The sequence below is a fragment of the Macaca mulatta genome, chromosome 15, assembly GCF_049350105.2.
Source record: "Macaca mulatta isolate MMU2019108-1 chromosome 15, T2T-MMU8v2.0, whole genome shotgun sequence".
NCBI lineage: Eukaryota > Metazoa > Chordata > Mammalia > Primates > Cercopithecidae > Macaca > Macaca mulatta.
In genome coordinates this window covers 9879937-9900037 of record NC_133420.1, presented here as the reverse complement: position 1 = coordinate 9900037, position 20101 = coordinate 9879937, and positions in this window count along the sequence as shown.

Genomic DNA, 20101 nt, shown 5'->3' with positions numbered 1-20101 from the left:
AACATCTGGGCACAGTTTTTCTTAAATATCAGCTTCTGTTTCTCTAGGGTAAATACTCAGGAGTGCGGTCACCCGGACCCACGTTTGTGTGAGTTCAGTTTTGTAAGAAACCACCAAGCTGTCTGCACCATGCTGAACCCCAGCATCGCACAGGAGTCCCAACTTCCTGTCCTCACCAGCACCTGGGGCTGTGGGAAGACCTTAGTCAGGCGCTCCAGCAGGGGTGTGAACAAATTCACTGCGGCTTCGGTGCACATCTCGGTGCAACCAGTCACGCTGAAGATCATTTCAGATGCTTTCGGGCCATCCTCCCGTCCTTCTCAGTGAAGCATCTGTTCAGGTCTCTTCCGCTTTTAAGTCAGGTGGTTTGTTCTCTGTCATGAGCCGTGGGAGTCCTGTGCATTCTGGATATGAGTCCTTTGCCGGCTGCACGGTTCATAGACATCTTCTCCCCATCTATCAAAAACGTGTCTCTTCAATTCCCTAGAGGTGTCTTTTATATTAGAAGTTTAATTTTGATGAGTCTTACCTACTTGTTTTCTTCCTTGATTATGGATCATGGTATGGCTAAGAGCTCTCACCCTAGGTCTCGACAATTTCCGTTTCTTCTACAGGTTTTGTAGTTTGGCATTTTACATTCAGGGCTATGGTCCACCTTAATTTTCATACAGGAATTTCTCCCTGTTTTCACTCTTTTCATACGGCTGTCCCATAATTCCAGCACCATTTGTTGAAAAGACTCAAATTCCACTGAACTGCTTTTGCGTCTTTGGATCTGTTCTGGACTCCACTCTGTCAGCTGACCCGTGTGTCCATCCTGAGCATAATTTATGACTTGAGTGGTTGTCTCTGTGAAAAAAGTAATTCTGTCTGGAAGCAAAAACCACATTAGAAATGTTCTAAAAAAGATTCTTTCTCTTGTCAGGAGAGCAAAGCCGCCTCCCCAAGCAGAGGTGAGGCCTCAACCGCTCCCAGGCACAACCTTAACACACAATGGGGAAGGCAATTCATTTCAAGGGCCACAACCTGAGACCAGCATAGCCATGAAAACTGCAATAATTTCACAATAGAATGAAATTCATAAAGAACTGCTGAGAAGCATGTAATAAGTTACATAAATTACTGTTCCTTAAATTCTGACGGTTGACTAGGACAGAAATAGCTTCACGGTACAGTTCAAACGGGAGAAAGGTAGGTAGGGGTGGTTTCCACACCACACAGGGCCTGCAGGAAAGGGACACTCTTCCTCTAAACGGGAGATCCTGGGAGTGATGTGATAAACCATGGTGAGAGGCACGGAACTGTGCAAGCCGGAGTCGCGGCCTTTGCCCCACCACGGAGCCTGTGTCCATGAACGACGAGGCTCAAATGTCAGGCTGGGGCAACCGAGGCAGTTATCAGAGGACAAGAAAACGAGCACTCGGTGGAGGCAAAGGTCTGAAACTGCGCGGCAACTTCGAGTCAAGTGGGACAAACTGACTCAAAATGCAGGTTCCAAAAACCACCACAGAGAGCTGTTCCTCGGCTCTGGAAAGGCTAAGTGACTAATGCCCACACTGAGCATCTGCTCCCAGAGACGACCCCGGTGACCTAAGGCCCAGCTCCTCCGAACCCGCACCGAACCTCAGTGAGGAACTTTGTTGGTATCTTACGGCACATTGACATGTTCCCTTAAAATCTGGTATTTCATCAACAATGCAGGCGCCAGCTTTGACTCATACACATTTCGATTAAACAAGATAACTTACACCCTGACCATGCCAGGTAAGAGGTTTACTACAATCTTTAAACAGAGCCAGAGGCTACAGTCTGCTTCTACACAACACCATGTCTCTACAAGTTCGATGGGTTTGTACTTTCCATGTCTTCACTTGCCTAGTGCTAGAAAGCAGATTCAAAACAGAAGGAACCCCGAAACACTATTGAATGAAACTCAAATATCTTGCAGTCATCATCCTGATGAGATGTTTATTAAACAGAAATGTTCTCCCCTGTAGAAAGCAGCACACATCAACACACACTGATAACTGTCGCCAACATTCCAGATCATCTTCCCTTCCATGGCCACAGTGCAGGGCAATGGACCACGCACACCTGCAGACCCACGGAAAGCGGGGTGACACGGCCGATTCTTGTAGCGAGCAGACCAGGGTGCACTCAAAGTGAAGCTCTTCCCAGAGGGCCTCCACGGAAAGTTACACATTTATTCCACGAGTTAATGGCACTGCACCAAACATTTCTGTAAGATTCTCTAAGCAAGCTTTTCCTTCTGCCTAAAATGTCCTGACACAAACTAAAAAAGTTCTTGGAGCTGCCAAACAGTTCAGTATCCCCTTAACTATTGTCATGCACGCCAGTGTGAAGAGAACATCAAACAGGCTTTGTGAGCGCAACATGGCTGTTTATTTCACCTGGGTGCAGGCGGGCTGAGTCCAAAGAGAGTCAGGGAAGGGAGGTAAGTGTGGGACCGTGTTATAGGATTTGGATAGGTAAAGGAAAATTACAGTCAGAGAGGGGTTGTTCTCTGGCGGGCAGGAGTGGGATTCACAAGGTGCTCAGCGGGGGAGCTTTTTGAGCCAGGATGAGCCAGGAAAAGGAATTTCACCAAAAAAAAAAAAAAAAAAAAAAAAAAAAATCATCGCTTCAGGCAAGGACCGGCCATTTTCACTTATTTCTGGTAGAATGTTATCAGTGAAGTCCAGGCAGGGCATTTGCACTTTTGTGATTCTTCAGTTACTTCAGGCCATCTGGGCGTATATACGTGCAAGTCACAGGGGACGCGATGGCTTGGCTTGGGTTCAGAGGCCTGACAACTACAGTCTTTACTTTTAAGGTGTAGGGTAAGATCATATAATCCCCAACTAAGCCCCTGATGCTGTGTGTGGCATCCAGCAACAGCACGTTTCATTCGTGAATTACATTTGACTCATGAGTCCACAGTGAGAACGATTTCTGGTGAATGAAACACCAGGCAGGAGGGTGATTCCGCTGGGCAGCTCTTCACACACAACCCAGGAGCTGAGGGGAGAGGAAGAGGCCCACGCGCGTCCACCGTGTTCACGCCCCCTTCGAATGTGTCCCACTCCTAGAGACCCGGACCCAAGGGAAATCTGACCTGAAAATGGGAAAACCCTCACTTTGGCAGAGGGACAGGGACTCGGGGCCACAACTTGACCTCAGAGCAACACAAGTGTAGACACAGCACCCCAGGACACCCTCCCCACCCAAATTCAAGGAGGAAAACCAACACCCCGCCCCCTTGCGGAAACCCCGGGCTGCTGCAGTAGACGCCTGCCGGCCTGTGCAGCCTCTCCCGTCCCACATTCTGGGCTCAACACCTGTGCCTCAGCCCTGACACTGCTCACCACACCCACAGGTGTGCCAGGAGGGGCAGGTCCTAAGGTCTCCACTGCACCAAAGCCTGCAAGGCAAAGGGGCAGCTCCCTCCAGCAGGAGTCCAGAAGCACACACTGCACCAGCGTCAAGGCGTGAGAATTCTCCCCTCGGTCTCCGAGTCTCCAGTCTGTTGCCCGGCAGGGTCTTCTGCCAACGGCAAGGCCCAAGCTGGGAGGCACATTTGGTTCTCACCATTTCCCTTGTCAAGATCAATACTGCAAACATATCCAATTCATCCTGTCACTAAAAATGAAATAATCTGCCATCTCCATCACAGATGACGCAATCAGGTTTCCATTACCGGGGTGCTTTTTTTTCTTCCTATTTTGAGTGGAGTTTCTGCTCTGTTGCCCAGGGTTGAGTGCAGTGGTGCGATCTCGGCTCACTGCAACCTCTGCCTCCCGGGTACAAGTGAATCTCCTGCCTCAGCCTCCCAAGTAGCTGGGATTACAGGTGCCTGTCACCATGACTGGCTAATTTTCATATTTTCAATACAGACGGGGTTTCACCATGTTGACCAGGCTGGTGTGGAACTCCTAACCTCAGGGGATCCACCTGCCTCCTCTTCTCAAAGTGCTGGAATTACAGGCCTAAGCCACCACGCCCAACTATTACTGGTGTAATTTCTAAACCACTCTCTCACACCCACTTTTTTTTTTTTTTTTTAAAGAACCAGCTTTATGGCTATCTTTTTTCCAAGAGAACCAGTTACCCATTTGAAGTACAAATAAGACACCGTGTTTAAAAACCAAAAATGCCAATTTGCACAGAAGTCTCCAAATACCCAGTCGATGTGAGCCTTGAGAACAACATCAAGCTGTTGGCTGAATACAACTTCCCTTTCCATCCCTCTGCCTGTGAATTAGACACAAGGACGAAGCCACGAGCTAGGTACATAAAGGCGGGAACCACCAAGGCAGCCGAGACTCCAAATAAAAGCTGGAAGGACCAACACAAATGCATCACACCCTGCACGCCCTCCTCTCCTTCCTTTTCAGAATTTCCAGAGGATGAAACAGGGACCTCCTCAGACGTCCCATGGTGCAGGCGGCCAGAGGGGAAGGCGGCGGCAGCCTGAATGAGGTGACCGGGAAATCACATTCCACAAACAGAAATTCTCCATGTGCTTTACATCCTCTGTCTCTGAAGAACTATGCCAGTCTAACAGTCGCTAGAAAACCGCCTTCAAGTGTCATTTCCCATTTCAAGCAAAGAAAACAGTGGTGCGGCATGAGGGAAAAACATAGCCATGTGCTCTGGGCTATTAAAGAAGTTTTTTTTCTGTTATAAACATATAATTTTACATTCTCAGTTTTCTCTATAATTGATATGCTTCCTAATTAGCAGACATAGTAATAAAAAGTGAATTCCAAGTGCAAGATCGGAGGACCCGTTCACATGGCTTCAGGTTCTGCTACTGTGTTTCAACTTAAGAAAATGGTTCTGTGCGTTGGTAACAAGACCTGAGAGTCTGTGCGTGAGTCTGTGTGGCTGTCATCAGGGTTCGTGTTGGCTCCGTAGCAGAGGATGTTACACTGTTACATTATCTTCTACAAACAATCCTGAAAAAATGAAGGCTGAATAGACATACACACCCTCCCAAAATAATCCAAATGTCCACCGATATGAAAAACAGATGAATTACAGTTTCCATCATGGAATATTCCTCAGCAGTGAAAACAAACTATAGCCACAGGTGCCAACTAGGATAAAGAAAACCTTTGAAACACGTTTAAAGTGAACTGATTAGACGGAATTCCTCGATTACAGGCTTCTGCTCCAAAAGGGTACTGTTCTGAATCCTGTGATGTAGAATGATATTTAGCAACCCTGTTTCAGGGTATATCAAAAAAAAAGCAAAATAATGACTGCACAATTTTAAATTCTTTGTAAATTATGACTATTACTATGAAAATTCTAAAAATGTGAAAATCTTCCCAACTGTTATTGGACAAGCTTCAAAATAAATACCCTGGCCTTGCTTGCCACACCCACAGATGTGCCAAAATAAATGAAAATATAGCCCAAGTTAGTAGAATCGAAACCTGAAGATGTACGAGCCGTCCCTGCCTCACTATCTATACATCATGTAGAAATTTAAGAGCAGGTAGTGACACTGCAATGCAAGGCTCAAAACAACTGGGTATTTGGAAACTTCTATGCAAATTGGCATTTTCGGTTTTTAAACACAGTGTTATTTGTACTTCAAACAGGTAACTGTTTGGTTCCCTTGGGAAAAATATAGCCATAAACCTAGACTAAAAAAAAAGAAAAAATACGGGAGTGGGTATGAGAGAGAGTAGCTTAGAAATTTTAAAAGTATCGGCAGGGAGCGGTGCCTCGTGCCTGTAATCCCAGTACTTTGAGAGGCAGGCCCCATGGGGCCTTTGAGGACATGGGTCTCCTCTGCTGCCTTCCTGCTGGACTGACCCCACAACATTCACTGGGTTTCCACCCCTGTCTCATTCAACATCCCAAGGGTGGTCTTCATCCTCATCTGGGGCTCAGCTCTGCCCCAATTTCCTAAATCTCTGCCTTCAGAGCCTGAAAACACCCACGCCCAGGGTCACCCTAAGTCCACGTTTACCCCAGAGAGTCCCGATTTTATGTTTTGCCAGCATCGCCTTAGTGATCATTTATCCTGTAAATTCTAACTGCCTTCACACCTCACCCCTGCTGTCTACCAGCAGACCCCACTCAGATGCACATGCCTCAGACCCCACACCCAGGTCTGCGCATGCTGCCCTGCTCTGCCCATGTGGGGACCACCTCTCTTTCTTGAGGAATCAGCTGGCGATCATCTCCTTGTGGAGGGCTGCCCTGACTTCCAACTCTCTCCAGCAAGGCAGAAGCCGTCCTCGGTACTTCCCCAAAACTCAGGCCAAGTATGAAGATGGCGCAGATGCTAGCTGTGCCTGGGATGCCATGGGCAGTGTCCCCAGATGCTCTGCACATGGCCCAGGGCACCGCCTGAACACAGCAAGTGCTGAAGAAATCAAACTGACGTGGGCTGACCTCTGATAGGGCCCCCTTCACCATCCACATCTGTCTCCCCTCTGGACAGTAAAATCCACAAGACACGGAGGGCTTGTCTCACTCATCTTCAAACTCCCAGGGTCACCCTGGTAGGTAAAGGGGACTCAAATGTCTTCTGAAGGAAGCGGCTGGTTAGCTGCCGAGTTAAAGGGCCTCTGAAATTCAGAGCTCTGCATAGGAGTCCAGCACACTTTATTATGAATGACTCCAACCACGGCAGAAGTGGCCGTGGAACCAGTGCTGACCAATTCAGGGTTTGTTCACTGTTTCTCAGTTCATAATCAGAACTCATTCTCACAGAGCAGCCGCGCACAGATCCTCAGACGTCTACACAGAGTGGGACGATGGCACCGAGGCACATGAACGTCCTGTTGCAGACTGGGAGACACTGGTCAGACACGGACCCAGGCAGAGCACAGACCTCGCGTTAAATTGGCTCCGTGTAAACAGCACTCCCTGCCAGGCCCTTTCCTATCCGCACAGCTTCTACAAATTCAACTCTCACACCTGACACCTAAGAATACTGCACACCCCCATATGAACCCCCCATTTACCTCCCAAATGACCTGGCATGGCCGAGTACAAAAAATTTCAACATAAGGGAACTGGAGGGCATGTGGGGCTTTCTCCTGTCCCTGCTGCCTCCTGATGGGAAGGCCCAATGCTTCACACCCCGAGTGAAGGGCGGGTCTCTTCGGCCCCCAGGCTTTGACCTGGAGCTAATCAGCATTAACTAATTTCACTTTCCAGGACCAACTTCAAAGGCCTGCAAAGCCAGAGAAGGGAGAGGAGATGGAACACGACCTCACCTCAGACCTGCTGCAAGCATGCACTTCTCAGATGCGTCCCAAGGTGCACAACGTGTCCGCTGCCTGTTTCACATCCACCGACCTGCAGGTCTTCTATGTGGCATCAGCCTCCTGGGCACTGGAAAGAGGAGGAATAATGGCAAGTCCCCTCTGCAGCAAAAGTGAGGAAAAGGGACCCAACGCAATGGAACTTTCCTTTTTCTGACAGTCTCAAAACAGAAGGAAAATACTGTACAGCCAACTTCCCCTCACGCAGGTTTATGTACCTGTGACTCAGAGGCCATGACAGACAACTTCAGGTTCTCACCGATTCCTATTTTCCCCATCCAGGGAGCCTTTGTTTTTAATATCGTACGAACTTGCCATTTTGTAGGCCAAAAACAGCAAATATTGGCAGTTTCCTACAGTTCAACCGAATAAAATAGGATCATGGCCTTTTGTGAAACCATGAAGAAAAGGTGGATATCTCAATATGTGTTTCCAGACTGGCTTTGTTCCTGAAGCACTAACTCTGTTCACTGAGGATTTTAGACACTGAAGAATAAACATCAATATCCCACCAAGAAAACCAAAAGGATGAAATAATTTTGCATCCACCTTGGAGCCTTTTTAGGACAAGGCAGGACACAAACTTTTAAAAAGCTGCAGTTGTCCCTCTGTATACACAGGGACATGGATTTCAGAACACCCCCTGAGTTTACCCAAATCTACGTATCCACAGGACTCCGCGGCCACCCTATGGAACCGCGTGTAGGAAACGTCAGCCCTCTACAAAGCCAGGTTTTTTCAGTAAGGGTTTGGTTGGAAAATAATTAACATAAGTGATCCTTCGAAGCTCAAAACCCATGTTGTTCAGGGTCAGCTGCATTTACTACTTGTGTCATATCTGAGGCCTGAAAGCCATCATTCTCGATACCTTAACGTGATGGTTAGCAAACTAACTGTTCTGATTAGAAAGAGGAAAAAGCTTATTTTTAAGCTGACAATGAGAGTGGATGCGCTACGGTGAACGGAGAACAGACCTAAGCAAGCACCAAGGCTGGGGTGACTGCCTGTGTTCAGACCCACCAGGGCCTGTTCCTCCATCTCCCTCTGCTGAAAGGGATAACTGCTTCTCCCCCACGAGTAAAGGGCCTTTTTAAAATATTCACACGAGAAGTGCTATGAAAAGCTGAAAGGTCACAGATAATATTTTTAAAAATAAACATTAACGTAAGCATTTAACAAGCCCATTATGATTAAAAAAATGGTATTAAGTTCTTGGGTGTGGTGGCTCATGGCCGTAATCCCAGAACTTTGGGTAGCCGAGGTGGGTGCATCCCCTGAGGTCGAGAGTTTAAGACCAGCCTGGCCAACATGGTGAAACCCCGTCTCTAACGAAAATACGAAAATTAGTCAGGCATGGTGGCAGACGCCTGTAACCCCAGTTACTTGGGAGGCTGAGGGAGGAGAATCACGAACCCGGGAGGGAGAGTTTACAATGAGCCAAGATCGTGCCATTGCACTTCAGCCCGGGCGTTGAGTGTAAAACTCCATCCCAAAACGAAAAAAAAAAAGTATCAAGTTTTCCTTCCAATGAACCTATCATTCAGCCACCAAGATATACTATAGCTACTTATTCAGCCATGAGATACACCACAGGAGATATAGGCGAACAGGACACAGTTCTTCCCTGAAAGAAGTCTACACCCTCAACAGAAGGGAGGCGCACACTCCGAATGGAATCGGCATAGGGAACAGATGCTGCTGCAGGTGGAACTGGCTGCACAGAGCACCCGCTCCAGTGTCTGAGAAACAAGGAGCCGTTGGTGCCATCACCTTCCATACCTGATCTGGGGCAATGGGGAGCCTGTCATCACCACCACCACCATCCGGGACAAAGAGCCCCAGAACCACACAACGACCTTACAAACTCACCGAGACGATGACCGAGCAATGTGCGTGGAGTGATGCGAACACGCAGACCTCAGGGCCACGCGTGGCATTGGTTTTGTGCATCAACCTGAACGTGCCCGGGGTGCCCAGATGGCTGGTTCTGTATTATTTCTGGGTGAGATGCATGTTTGCCTCTGGACTGAGTGGAGACCCATCCTCGCCGGTGTGGGGGACACCACCCTGTCCACCCAGGGCCCGAGTAAAACAGCAAGGTGGGGAAAACTGGGTTCACTCCACCTGTCTGGCTGATAGACCAGTGACATCTGTCTTCTGCAGCCTGTGCTACTGGGTCTCAGCTCCTCAGACCCGGGTGGGATCTGCACCCTCCGCTTCTGAAGTCTTCAAGCCACACCCTCCCAGGACTCTAGCTTGCAGGCTGTGGGTTCTGGGGCTTCTTGGACTCTGTAGCCCCTGCAGCAAGCCTCCCCCTGGAGACACACGCACACCCGGCTGGCTGTCTCTCTGGAGAGCCCTGACTAAAAGCCGCCCCTAAAAGTGGTCTTCAGAGTTTCTTTCTAGGCCTAAGATCCCAGCGCCTCTCCTACAATTCTAGGCGGAAAGGTGAACGGAGACCAATGGACAGAGGTGTGTGCGAGGACACGCCAGGCAACCGCACTGGGCAGGAGGGCACTAACGCTCACTAACCAAAGAATCAATGTTGCTTGCCACAAAAATGAGAACCGTAAAGATTTCTTCAAACAGAAATGAGTTTGTTTCATGATTTGCTCTTAATACATAAGAAAGCTTAAAAGTAGGCCTATTAACAATTACGTAAGTCTTTAGAGGCCCTTGAACTACTTCTGTCCCTTTGTGATTTTATACAAAATAAGCCTGAGGTTAAAGAGAACAACATCACTGGCCACAGCTGGGGCCACGCGAGGACACAGCTTATATCCCTGAGGTCCCTGGGTGCCCCGAGTCCTTCCCTTGCTATTTATGGCAATGTGGAAGAAACCAGGAGGTCTGAGCATGGACCTGACCGTGCTCCCAGGGACCGAGGAAAGCACCTATCTGTCCAGTCTTCCCTCCACCCCGCCGTTCCCTCCTACCCAGACTCTTGGGCTGACGCGGCTCATGCACTTAGCAGCGCCATCATTAAACGTTTAGCTTCGCATCACAAGGGCCTCCTCTGGCCTCCTCTGACCACTCCTGAACCTGCAGCCTAGAAGGTTGGGGTTGCAGTGATCTGTCATTGCACTACTGCACCCAGCCTGAGAAACAGAGTGAGACTCTCAAAAACAAACAAACAAAAACAAATTAAAGGAGTTCAAATGAACTCGCCCATACCCTTTAAATTTTCATTTGGGTACATGGGGTGATCTAGTTCCTTTTTCCCTTGCAATACATGAATAATCTAATAATTAAATATAATCTAACAATTAAATGGGAAAATTTAATTATTTTCCCATTTCATTATTCCCTATCTCAGGGGAAAAGTTAAAATTATTCCCTATTTCAGGGAAAAAGCTAAAAATCATTTTAAACCTTCCTTCCACAAAACAGTATACTCAGTCATCTCTATCTGCTTGATCATGTGGAATTCAGCTTCACATGTCTACAATACAGTTTTTGTTAAACAGTGTTTATATAGACAGGCAAGAGAAAGAAACACTTGGTCTATGTACAAGCAGCAGAAGACACGTTTTAACAGAAAAGGGAGAAGATACCACCATGTGAATCTGGAAATTGTCCTCATCTTGTCCACACGCACAGAAAACACCCAAGCACGTGCCTAGTGTCCAACAGGAGCACAGAAAGGACAGGGATCCCTCCAGTTGTTTAATGACCAGCCCCACTTGTCACCGCCACATAACAAAATCCGCATGGCAACTTCAGCACGTTTCATTCACGATTCCATGGAAATCAGGCTGAAGAACATACAGATGTTTTGCCCACATTTAAAAATCCAAGTGTGGGACTCATAAAAGTAAAACACACTATGGGTTCACTTAACTTTTCCAAATTTTTACTTGGAGAAACCTATAAAGTTCTTGTCAGTTACATCCTTAAGTTTTTCAATAATTTTTAAATGCAAAGGTCGGGCAAGACTTGTAAAGAGGTACACACATACGGCCCAGCGCGGTGGCTCACACCTATAATCCCAGCACTTTGGGAGGCCGAGGTGGGCAGATCACGAGGTCAGGAAACCGAGACCATCCTGGCTAACACGGTGAAACCCCGTCTCTACTAAAAATACAAACAATTAGCCAGGCGTGGTGGCGGGTGCCTGTAGTCCCAGCTACTCGGGAGGCTGAGGTTGGAGAATTGCATGAACCCGGGAGGCGGAGCTTGCAGTGAGATCGCACCACCGCACTCCAGCCTGGGTGACAGAGGGAAACTGTCTCAAAGAAAACAATGGAGGTACACACATACATGCCACGTTCTTCTCTCAAAGAGACGGGCCCTTTTTTAAGATTCCAGAAGTAAATGTGGTTCTCACCCTGCTTTTGAGAGGATGAGCTGTGTTTTAAGCATGAACACACTTTCCTCCATGCACCAAGGATGCACCATGGGGGCAGTGCTACCGCCGCCTCCCCAGTCTCTGCTCAGCGTGGGGCAAGGGGAGCTCAGTTGTCTCCCGTATACACCGTCAACAGGCCAGGTGCTCAGAAGGGGGCTTCCAGGACTCGCTGTAGACATTCGTTAGCAGGGCAGGCAGTGCCTCGTGCTGGTGGGCATCCAGCAGTAAGGGGGACTTGCACTTCACTCCCTGGGCCCAGCCCCAGACAGAGGGGAAAGAGACACCTGTATCGTAACTCATGTATATTTATAGACACACAGAGACTCTGCAGTGCAAGGTGCAGAACTAGAAGGAATCATGGAAATAAGAGGGAAGACATTTGGTTACGACTGGCAGAGCCATCTCAAGCCTCAGCATTTCCTGCCGGAGCCCTCACTGACCAGACTCCTCCAGGGTCACTGCCACTGCGTTCCCCAGCTCATGACAGGGCAGACAGTGACAGAGCCTCAGAACAACCTCCCACTCCTTCCTCACCAGCCCAGGGGACGAGCTGTTCATGAGTGTCCCAAAGCCTGAATGAGGGAACACAGAGGTGACTGAGCAGAAAGGGGGACAGGAACAATGGCCGCGGGTGAGCAGATATTGCGGGGCACCCAAGCAGCCCTTTCCACCTTAAAGAGGACGGCCATGGGTGTGCGGATGCTCCCGCGTGACCCAGCCGTCCTTTCCACCTTATAGGGGAATGGCCACGGGTGTGCGGATATTCCCGGGTGCCCCAGAGCCCTTTTCACCTTAAGGAGATTTTCACAGTCTCATATCAGTCTCCAAACTATTCAGTGAGGTTGGAGGAGTATCACTGTGGACCAACACTGATTGGCACCAAGTAAGGGCAATTTTATAACCATGTCTCAACCATGAAACAATCAGGTCTTTGGCCATCTGATCTAAGCTTCTTCTATAACAAAGTTGGATACTTAAGTTGAACTTTGGTTTTCCAAAGCTTGTTACAGAAACCACATCTTCCTAGGTGTGGCTCTGTGATGTCACGTGCACACATCAGTAGCCAGGCTTGCCAAGACTCACGGCACATTACACGTTCACCTGAGAAGGCTGCTCAATCACTGAGGGCTCTGGCGTGCTCTGAAATGAATTTGCCACTTCGGCCTACACTCTACTCCCTTGTTTGGTTAAAGAAACCCAAAAAGCAGAATTTGTTTTGGCCAATCGCCTGCTGACCCAACTGCAGAGGTTTTCATTAGAGTACTTTCATTGCATCATAGAAAGCAAAGTCATATAGATCAATTCATGATTACCACTCCAAAGGTTTAGTAAATCTCCAAATAATCAGGCAAACATTTTAAGAAGCTACATTAAGGTTTACAATACTCAAAATTTAAAACTACATCCATACTTCAAAAAACCACCATTCCCATTTTAGATGGCCAAATGTATATGAGAAAGAAAGAAACGTGCTGAGCATTTTTGGGTAATCTTATGGAGAAACTGCCACTTTAAAAATGGCTCTAGTTCCTGGCTCCAAATGGGTGTGGTGGGTTGCCTCACGCAATTTCAACTCCACCTGAAGCTGGGACACTAGAAATCCATCCCCAGACTCCAGGGCACAAGAATTCCCACTTCTGGAAACAGCCTGGAATGCAGACCTGTAGCAGAGAATTCTTTCCTGCCCATCCTAACCGTCCTCTGTGGCAGGCAACAGTCAAAGACAAGTCCACCCCCCTAGGCGCAACTGCACCACGAAGAACCATTTCAAGGTGGGAGGTGATTGATCAGTGGGAACAGGCAGTTTAGCTAATCACTTATAAGGCAGAGATGAGGGGTTTGAAGGCCTGTGTCTGGCTTTCTCCTTGGTAAATGGTCATCCGCCAGTCAGCCTAAGCCACATGGGAAGGGGCTTCTTGCAGTAAAAGTGGGGGCGCAGTTGTGGGGAGGGGGAATGTCTTAACCACCACTGTTTTACAGGATCACAGGGCTCAGGAAATGTTCAGTATTATCACACACCAAGGTTTTTACAGTCTGAAGAAAAGTACAGTCCTAAGGTGTCAGTTCTCAAAGCCTTAAGTTCCTCCTGCTAAGATTCCCAGAGGGTCTCAACTTCTTGCACCGAAACCCAACATGCACAGGCACCTGCGTCTTCCTCCTGCAGCAAATGCACATGAGAAGGCTGTGGCTCTGCTGCAGTAATGAGGCCATGTAGCCCTAACACCACAGCAGAGCATTGGCTCTGGCCTGAATGTCCCCAAAAGCTCATGCTGAAACCATCTCCGGTGGGATACATTAAGAGGTGGGGCCTTTGGGAGGTCCTGCTCTCAGGACTGGGGTTGGTGTCCTTGTTGGGAGATGGAGGAGCCCTCCCGCTCCTCCACCATATGAGTCCCGACGAGACGCCTGCTGCCACGCGAGACCCTGTGAGGTGCTGCCGTCTGTAAGCCACAGGCCCTGGAACACCAGATGTGCAGGTGCCTTGACCTTGGACTGCCTTGACCTTGGACTTTTCAGCCTCCAGAGCTGTGAGCAATAAATGTCTCTTTACAAATCATCCAATCGACAGCAGCCGGACAGAGAGACAGTACTGTTACAACATGAGTCACTTTCTCAGTGGGCCAGAGGCCTCCCCATGAGCCACCACCGTAAAGCAAGGACTCCCTGGAGGATGCAAAGGGGTTCACAAGGAATTCTACCCAGCACCAGGGTGTCTGTCCTTTCTCGTAGGAAGATAGCTGAGCCATGGCAGGAAACTACGGGGTGGGTGGGGCTGGACAGTAATGTGTCACCTGCTCATCTGAGCCTCAGTCTCCTGCCTCTCATCATGACAGCGGGGGTAACCCCCTCACCTGAGCTGTTGGGGGAGGTAAGAGTGTTGGGTGATTAACAATTGTTAGCTCCACAGAAATTAGGCAAAGAATCCACCCCTACGTCTTATAAAACCAAACCAGCCCAGGAATTCCACATCACTACTAATTTGCATGGGAAAATGCTGGATTCTCATAAGTTCTGGCATGTCATTTGTATTGATAAAGTTTGCGGAGTTGTCATATACTAAGTATATAAAACAGAAAAATAAATCATGCAATTTGGAGGTTGAAGCAGGAGAATCACTTGAGTACAGGCGGCGGAGGTTGCAGTGAGCCGAGGCCGAGCCACTGTACTCCAGTCTGGGTGACAGAACGAGACTCGATCTCAAAAAAAAAAAAAAAAGAAAAAAAAAAATTTGCTGCTTCATACTAGTGAAGTGGGCAGATTCTACATGACAACTCTTATTCAAAGGTCGCCTAACACTGACTCAGGAACTCTGGCCCTGATGTGCTTGGAGTTTTAATCCTAACAGTGTTAAAGACCACTCCCCCAGAAGCTCTGAACAAGTACTCCAGGTATACGCTGAACAAGACCACACACTCTCTGACCGAAATCTAACTTCACAGACCCAAACTACAGAACCACAGAAGACACTGCTTCTGTCCAACTTTGTGTTCTGCCACCGTTTGTGTCCATTATTTCCTACAAACCATCTCATTAGAATTTAGGGCACACAAAAGGCTGATACAACAGGGATACTTTTCAAAGCTTTGGAGGTGAGGAACAGATACACTGCATTAACTTCCTATTGCTGCTGCAACAAATTACCTCAAACGCAAACCTCCTCTCAGCCCTGGAAGTCAGGAGTCCCAGGGCTGAAGTCAAGGGGTCAGTAGGTTGTGCTCCTGCCTGGAGTCTCCCAATTCATAGAGGCCACCATGCAGCTTGGTTCACAGCCCCACACCCCTCTGACCACTGCCCCGGCCTCAGCCCTGCACCCCTCCAGCCCCTGCCCCACCCTTGGCCCATGCCCCTCCGGCCCCTACCCTACCCCCGCCCTCAGCCCCACAGCCCTCTGGCCTCTATCTCATCCTCAGGTCTCCTCCTCTGAGGCAGACTCTCGTACTCCCTCCCATCAATGCACATATGAGGACGCTAGACCCCACCTGGACAACCCAGGGTCCTCCCCCATCCCACTGTCCGTTACAGTCACATCTGCAAAGCCTCTTTTGCCATGGAAACTTCATTATACTAACAGTCATTTAACAAGTCCATTATAATGATGTAAAAGTTGGCATTGTTTTCCTCCTAATGAACAGATCAGTCACCCATGTAACCTATAAATATTTAACTATTAAATATACAATACTGTAGGGGACAAAGATGAGGAAGACGGTTCCTTCCTGAAAGATGACTGGACCCTAGATGGAGGGATGAACATTCTGAACAGAATCAACCTAACTCAACATTTGAGTCCGAGAGGCCAAGCAGTAAGACTTTCAAAAAAGCAACCAGAAAGTCTGTACCGTGCCTGTAGTTCACAGCTGAGCCTGGCGTCATGAGCACGAGCGTGCGGACATGCATACCAGGCCCAAGTTTAAGATCAAATATAAAGAGCTTTCAACTGTAGTATTTAACTAGATCTTATTACACAATAGCTTCTTGATTACAGTTTTTGTCCAAAAAGTTCTCTGTAATTAAAGAAATTAATTTTCCCCTAAAAAACACTTCTCCATCTATCGTCCCATACAAACTAAATGGGTATATTAAAGAAAAAAGACAAATGTTTGACTTCGGGGGTTTGCCTATGACTTGGATAAGCATGATTTTCTTCTGGCCAAGCAGGGAGCAGCTGGACCAGACTGGAGGGAAGGAAAAACAAATTTCCACTCTGACCTCGTTTGGGCACCAGAGTCTTCGCTGTCAGAATGTGGGTGTGGTGCTTCCCACACACCAGCCTCTGACAAAACTCAGCCCAAGGGTGTGGGAAAAGGCCTTCTACTTCTGAAAAATCTATAAAGTACAGACACATCAAAAGCTTCAGAAGACTGTACAGTGCCAAGAGGACCACTGCACCCTTGGAGTTTACAGAAAATGGTCAGCATCACACGTGCCTGAGGTCCAGGTTCAGCTCCCAGCTGCCGCGACACCGTGAGCGCAGTCCTGGCTTCCCCTCTGATGCAGAGAGCTGGAAACTCCGCTAGCAGCACTCAGAGCTCAGAACATTCTAGATGAAAGCAACGTGTTCCTTTTAAAATGGGGAACCGGGGCAGCACAACTGAAGCTCTACGACTGTCTCAACTACTGGGTTTCGGGGTAGCATTAGGAAATCGTGAGAATCTAAATCTCAATTTCATACAGATTCCAAACTCACTGCAGGTTCCAGAATTTCCTGAAGCATTCTTCCACTTTATCACTCAGGATTCCCTTGCCAAAGCTAATAAACTCTAAATTCCTTATGGAAAAGCCACCATAAGCACCACCACAAATAAGATCAACTGACGCCCGCCCTTTGCACCAAACCTATAAACTCTTACTCACACAAGACTGTGCTGGAGGCAGCTCTCAGCTGAAGCCGAATCCGTGAGACTTCATTATCCCCATTTTGGATCGAGTGCAAAGACTGTCAGCAAACCAGGGCCCCAGTGTGAAGCAGAGAACAGATTCTCTGACACCTGCCTGAACATTTTCTTCCCACCTGTCTTGGATATTGAGCACCCTCAGAGCTACTGAGTCACCCACATTTGCAGGTCATTTATCCAGCCACCAGGATAACATAATTATGCGATAAAAATGCCTTCTCAGGGCTTTGTCATACTCAACAAGGCAGCTCAGAAGGCTTGGTAAGCCCAAGAAAGGGGGAAGCGTCCTCCAAATAGACAAAGACCAACGAAAACCATGCAGAGACTCTCTCAAGACAGCAGAAACAGAGCCTGCTGTAGCCTTTCAGGTCCTGCTGGCCACAGCCCTGCTTTAGGTGGCACCATTTCCACAGATGCAGCCTGCTGGGCCCATTTGAAAGGTCCTGCTTGCCACACTCACCCCCACTTCCAGTTTCTGCAAGACCCGCTGCAGCCCACTCCACCCCGGGGGCCAACTGTTCAAGTTTTCCCGGCGAGACCCCTCAGAGCCTGCACAGCGTCTGAGACTGGGAAGCACCAAGGATCCAGAAACGCACAAACCCGTTCTCCTCATGTTGCTTTCTGGGTTCCAAGTTGTCTTAAGAACGAGTCTTGCATAAACCCCGGACTGGGGAGCCAGTCACAGCCCAGCAGCACCCAGCTCATGTGCTCCACCCACCCCACAGAGGACCACGGAGGCCCCAGCACACTCTGTCCGGGGCAAGACACCAGAAACAGCCACAGTTCAGGGTTCTGCCACCCACCCGGCTGCCGTAATTACCTGCTGTGATCTGAATTCTCATTGGTTGGGTAGGTGATCCCACAGCTCCGCTGCCCTAATTACCTGCTGTGATCTGAAATTGCATTGGTTGGGAAGGGGATCTCACTGCTCAAGCACTCCCTGCTGCCTCCTTGCAAACAACATAAAAAATCCAAAACCCCTCTTAAACAACGTTTACTATAACCTCAAAACAAGACACATCACGAGACCAGGGAAGATACATACGCACATCTGACAGCTGGTGGGCGTCAGTGACCGACGCCACGGCTTCCGTGTGGCGTGTGAAGCGGGAGGCCTGTCACGGTGACTCAGGCTGGGGTCTGAATAGGGGTTTTCCAAGCAACTAGGCAACCAGGACGCACACCCCAAAACCCAAGTCCCCGCAGTCATGTACCTGGCAGAAATGCTGCGTGGCCATTGACACCAGTTGTGAACCAAGACCGATCTGCGTCCTGTGGCCCTCACAACCTCCGTACACGTCTGGGCCCAGCACAGGCATGCATGGCACCCTGCTCACCTCCAGTGGAGCTCTCTCCTGCCAAGGGGGATGGCCCTGAAGTCCGTTGAGATTTCCAAAGCTCTACAAAGTCGTCCTTCCTCCTGCTTGTTCAGAAGCCCTAAAGCCCTGAAGACACCAGTGAGAATTGACCTAGCCTCTTAAGGCAGCTCAAACAGCTAAACACAGGAACGCTGGACCTCTCTGCCCTCAGGAGCAGCCAATAACCCACTGGGCTAAGCAGAAGGCACAGATGTCACATCCAGAAGCCAGTGGCGCTCACGTTTGCATTCCAGGAGCCGCCCATGTGAGTCCCTCCAAGGCTTCCAAGTCCCACTTGATTGTTTTCATCGTATCTCTATAACATCAGAGACATTATATCTCATGGTATCTATGAGATTCTCTCTACTTTTATGAGCATATATGCTCCCTGACTTACCGTGGGATGAAACTGTTCCAATAAACCCAGCGTAAGCTGAAAATATCCTAAATAGAAAGTGCATTTGACATCATAGTTTCAACTTACAATGGGTTCATCCAGAGGCAGCCCATCTCGGGCCGAACAATGCACTGAGTGTGACTAGTTCACACCATCACAAGGTTGAAAAAAAATAATCACAAATGTAACCATTGTGAGCCAGGGACCACCTGTATTATGGCTCCTGTCTTCAGAGACAACAGAAACCTCTTCTTAGACAAGAATCACAATTTATAATCCTCAAAATGTTAAACTTAGTTTAACAATCTACAGATTCAAACAAAGTCAAAGTAGGCCCACAAGACCGTTTGTGCCATTCGCTAAGACACACGACTCTGTAATAACCCTCACCACAGCCCCTCAGGGTGGGTCCCAGAGGCGGCTGTGGCTTGTAGCTACAGACACTAACAAAACCAAAATCAGAGTACGCAGGTGCAGTCAAGTCATCTGACTTCTCCACTAGCATATGCACAAATGTTTATCAGCAAATCTGATCTTTGCTTTACCTCCCTCCCATGACCTAAAAAGGAGTCCACCACACACACACACCACACTTCAAAAACATTATTCGTACTTGCTTTCAATTCTGGGCATTTAGAATAAACCTAATGGGTGATTAAACCTCTCCTCCAACCCATTGCTTAGTCTTCTTAGAGGATGAAGGATTTTGCGTAACACAAGTCAGCTATAAAAGATCTTGTATAGAAACAAACTTTCAAGTTGTCCTCATTATAGTGATTCAACTAATATACAAAGGACCCAACACACAGCACAATGTCTATTAGAAGAATGATTACTTTGTTCCCCTCAAAATCCTAATATCTACACAGAAAAAATACCCGATACACATTTTATCATTCTTTACCAGTAGAGTCATACAAAGGAGTATCACAAAAGCAAAAGAACACATTTGGTTTCACTCGCAGTTCTAAATTTAATATAAAATTGCTAAAACCACCAAGACAAACATGACTATGAAATATTTAACGATCTTCACCTAAATTCAAGTCACTATTCAATCACCAATACCTCTGCTCTCCTTACATGAACTTTTCAAAAGTAAATTCTGTAATTAACAGGACAAATTTTTCTAGTGATAGAAAGTAGGAAGAAATTGGTTGAAGGTGGTTCCTTGGCTGTCAAACTTTTTCTCCATAATAGTTTGTAAAATAAAAGCATCAAACAGATCTTTACATTAACTTACAATCTATCAAGCAACACTGGAGCAAGCTTTAAATATTAGCCACATTCTGTCAGGGCTGACTCACATTAAA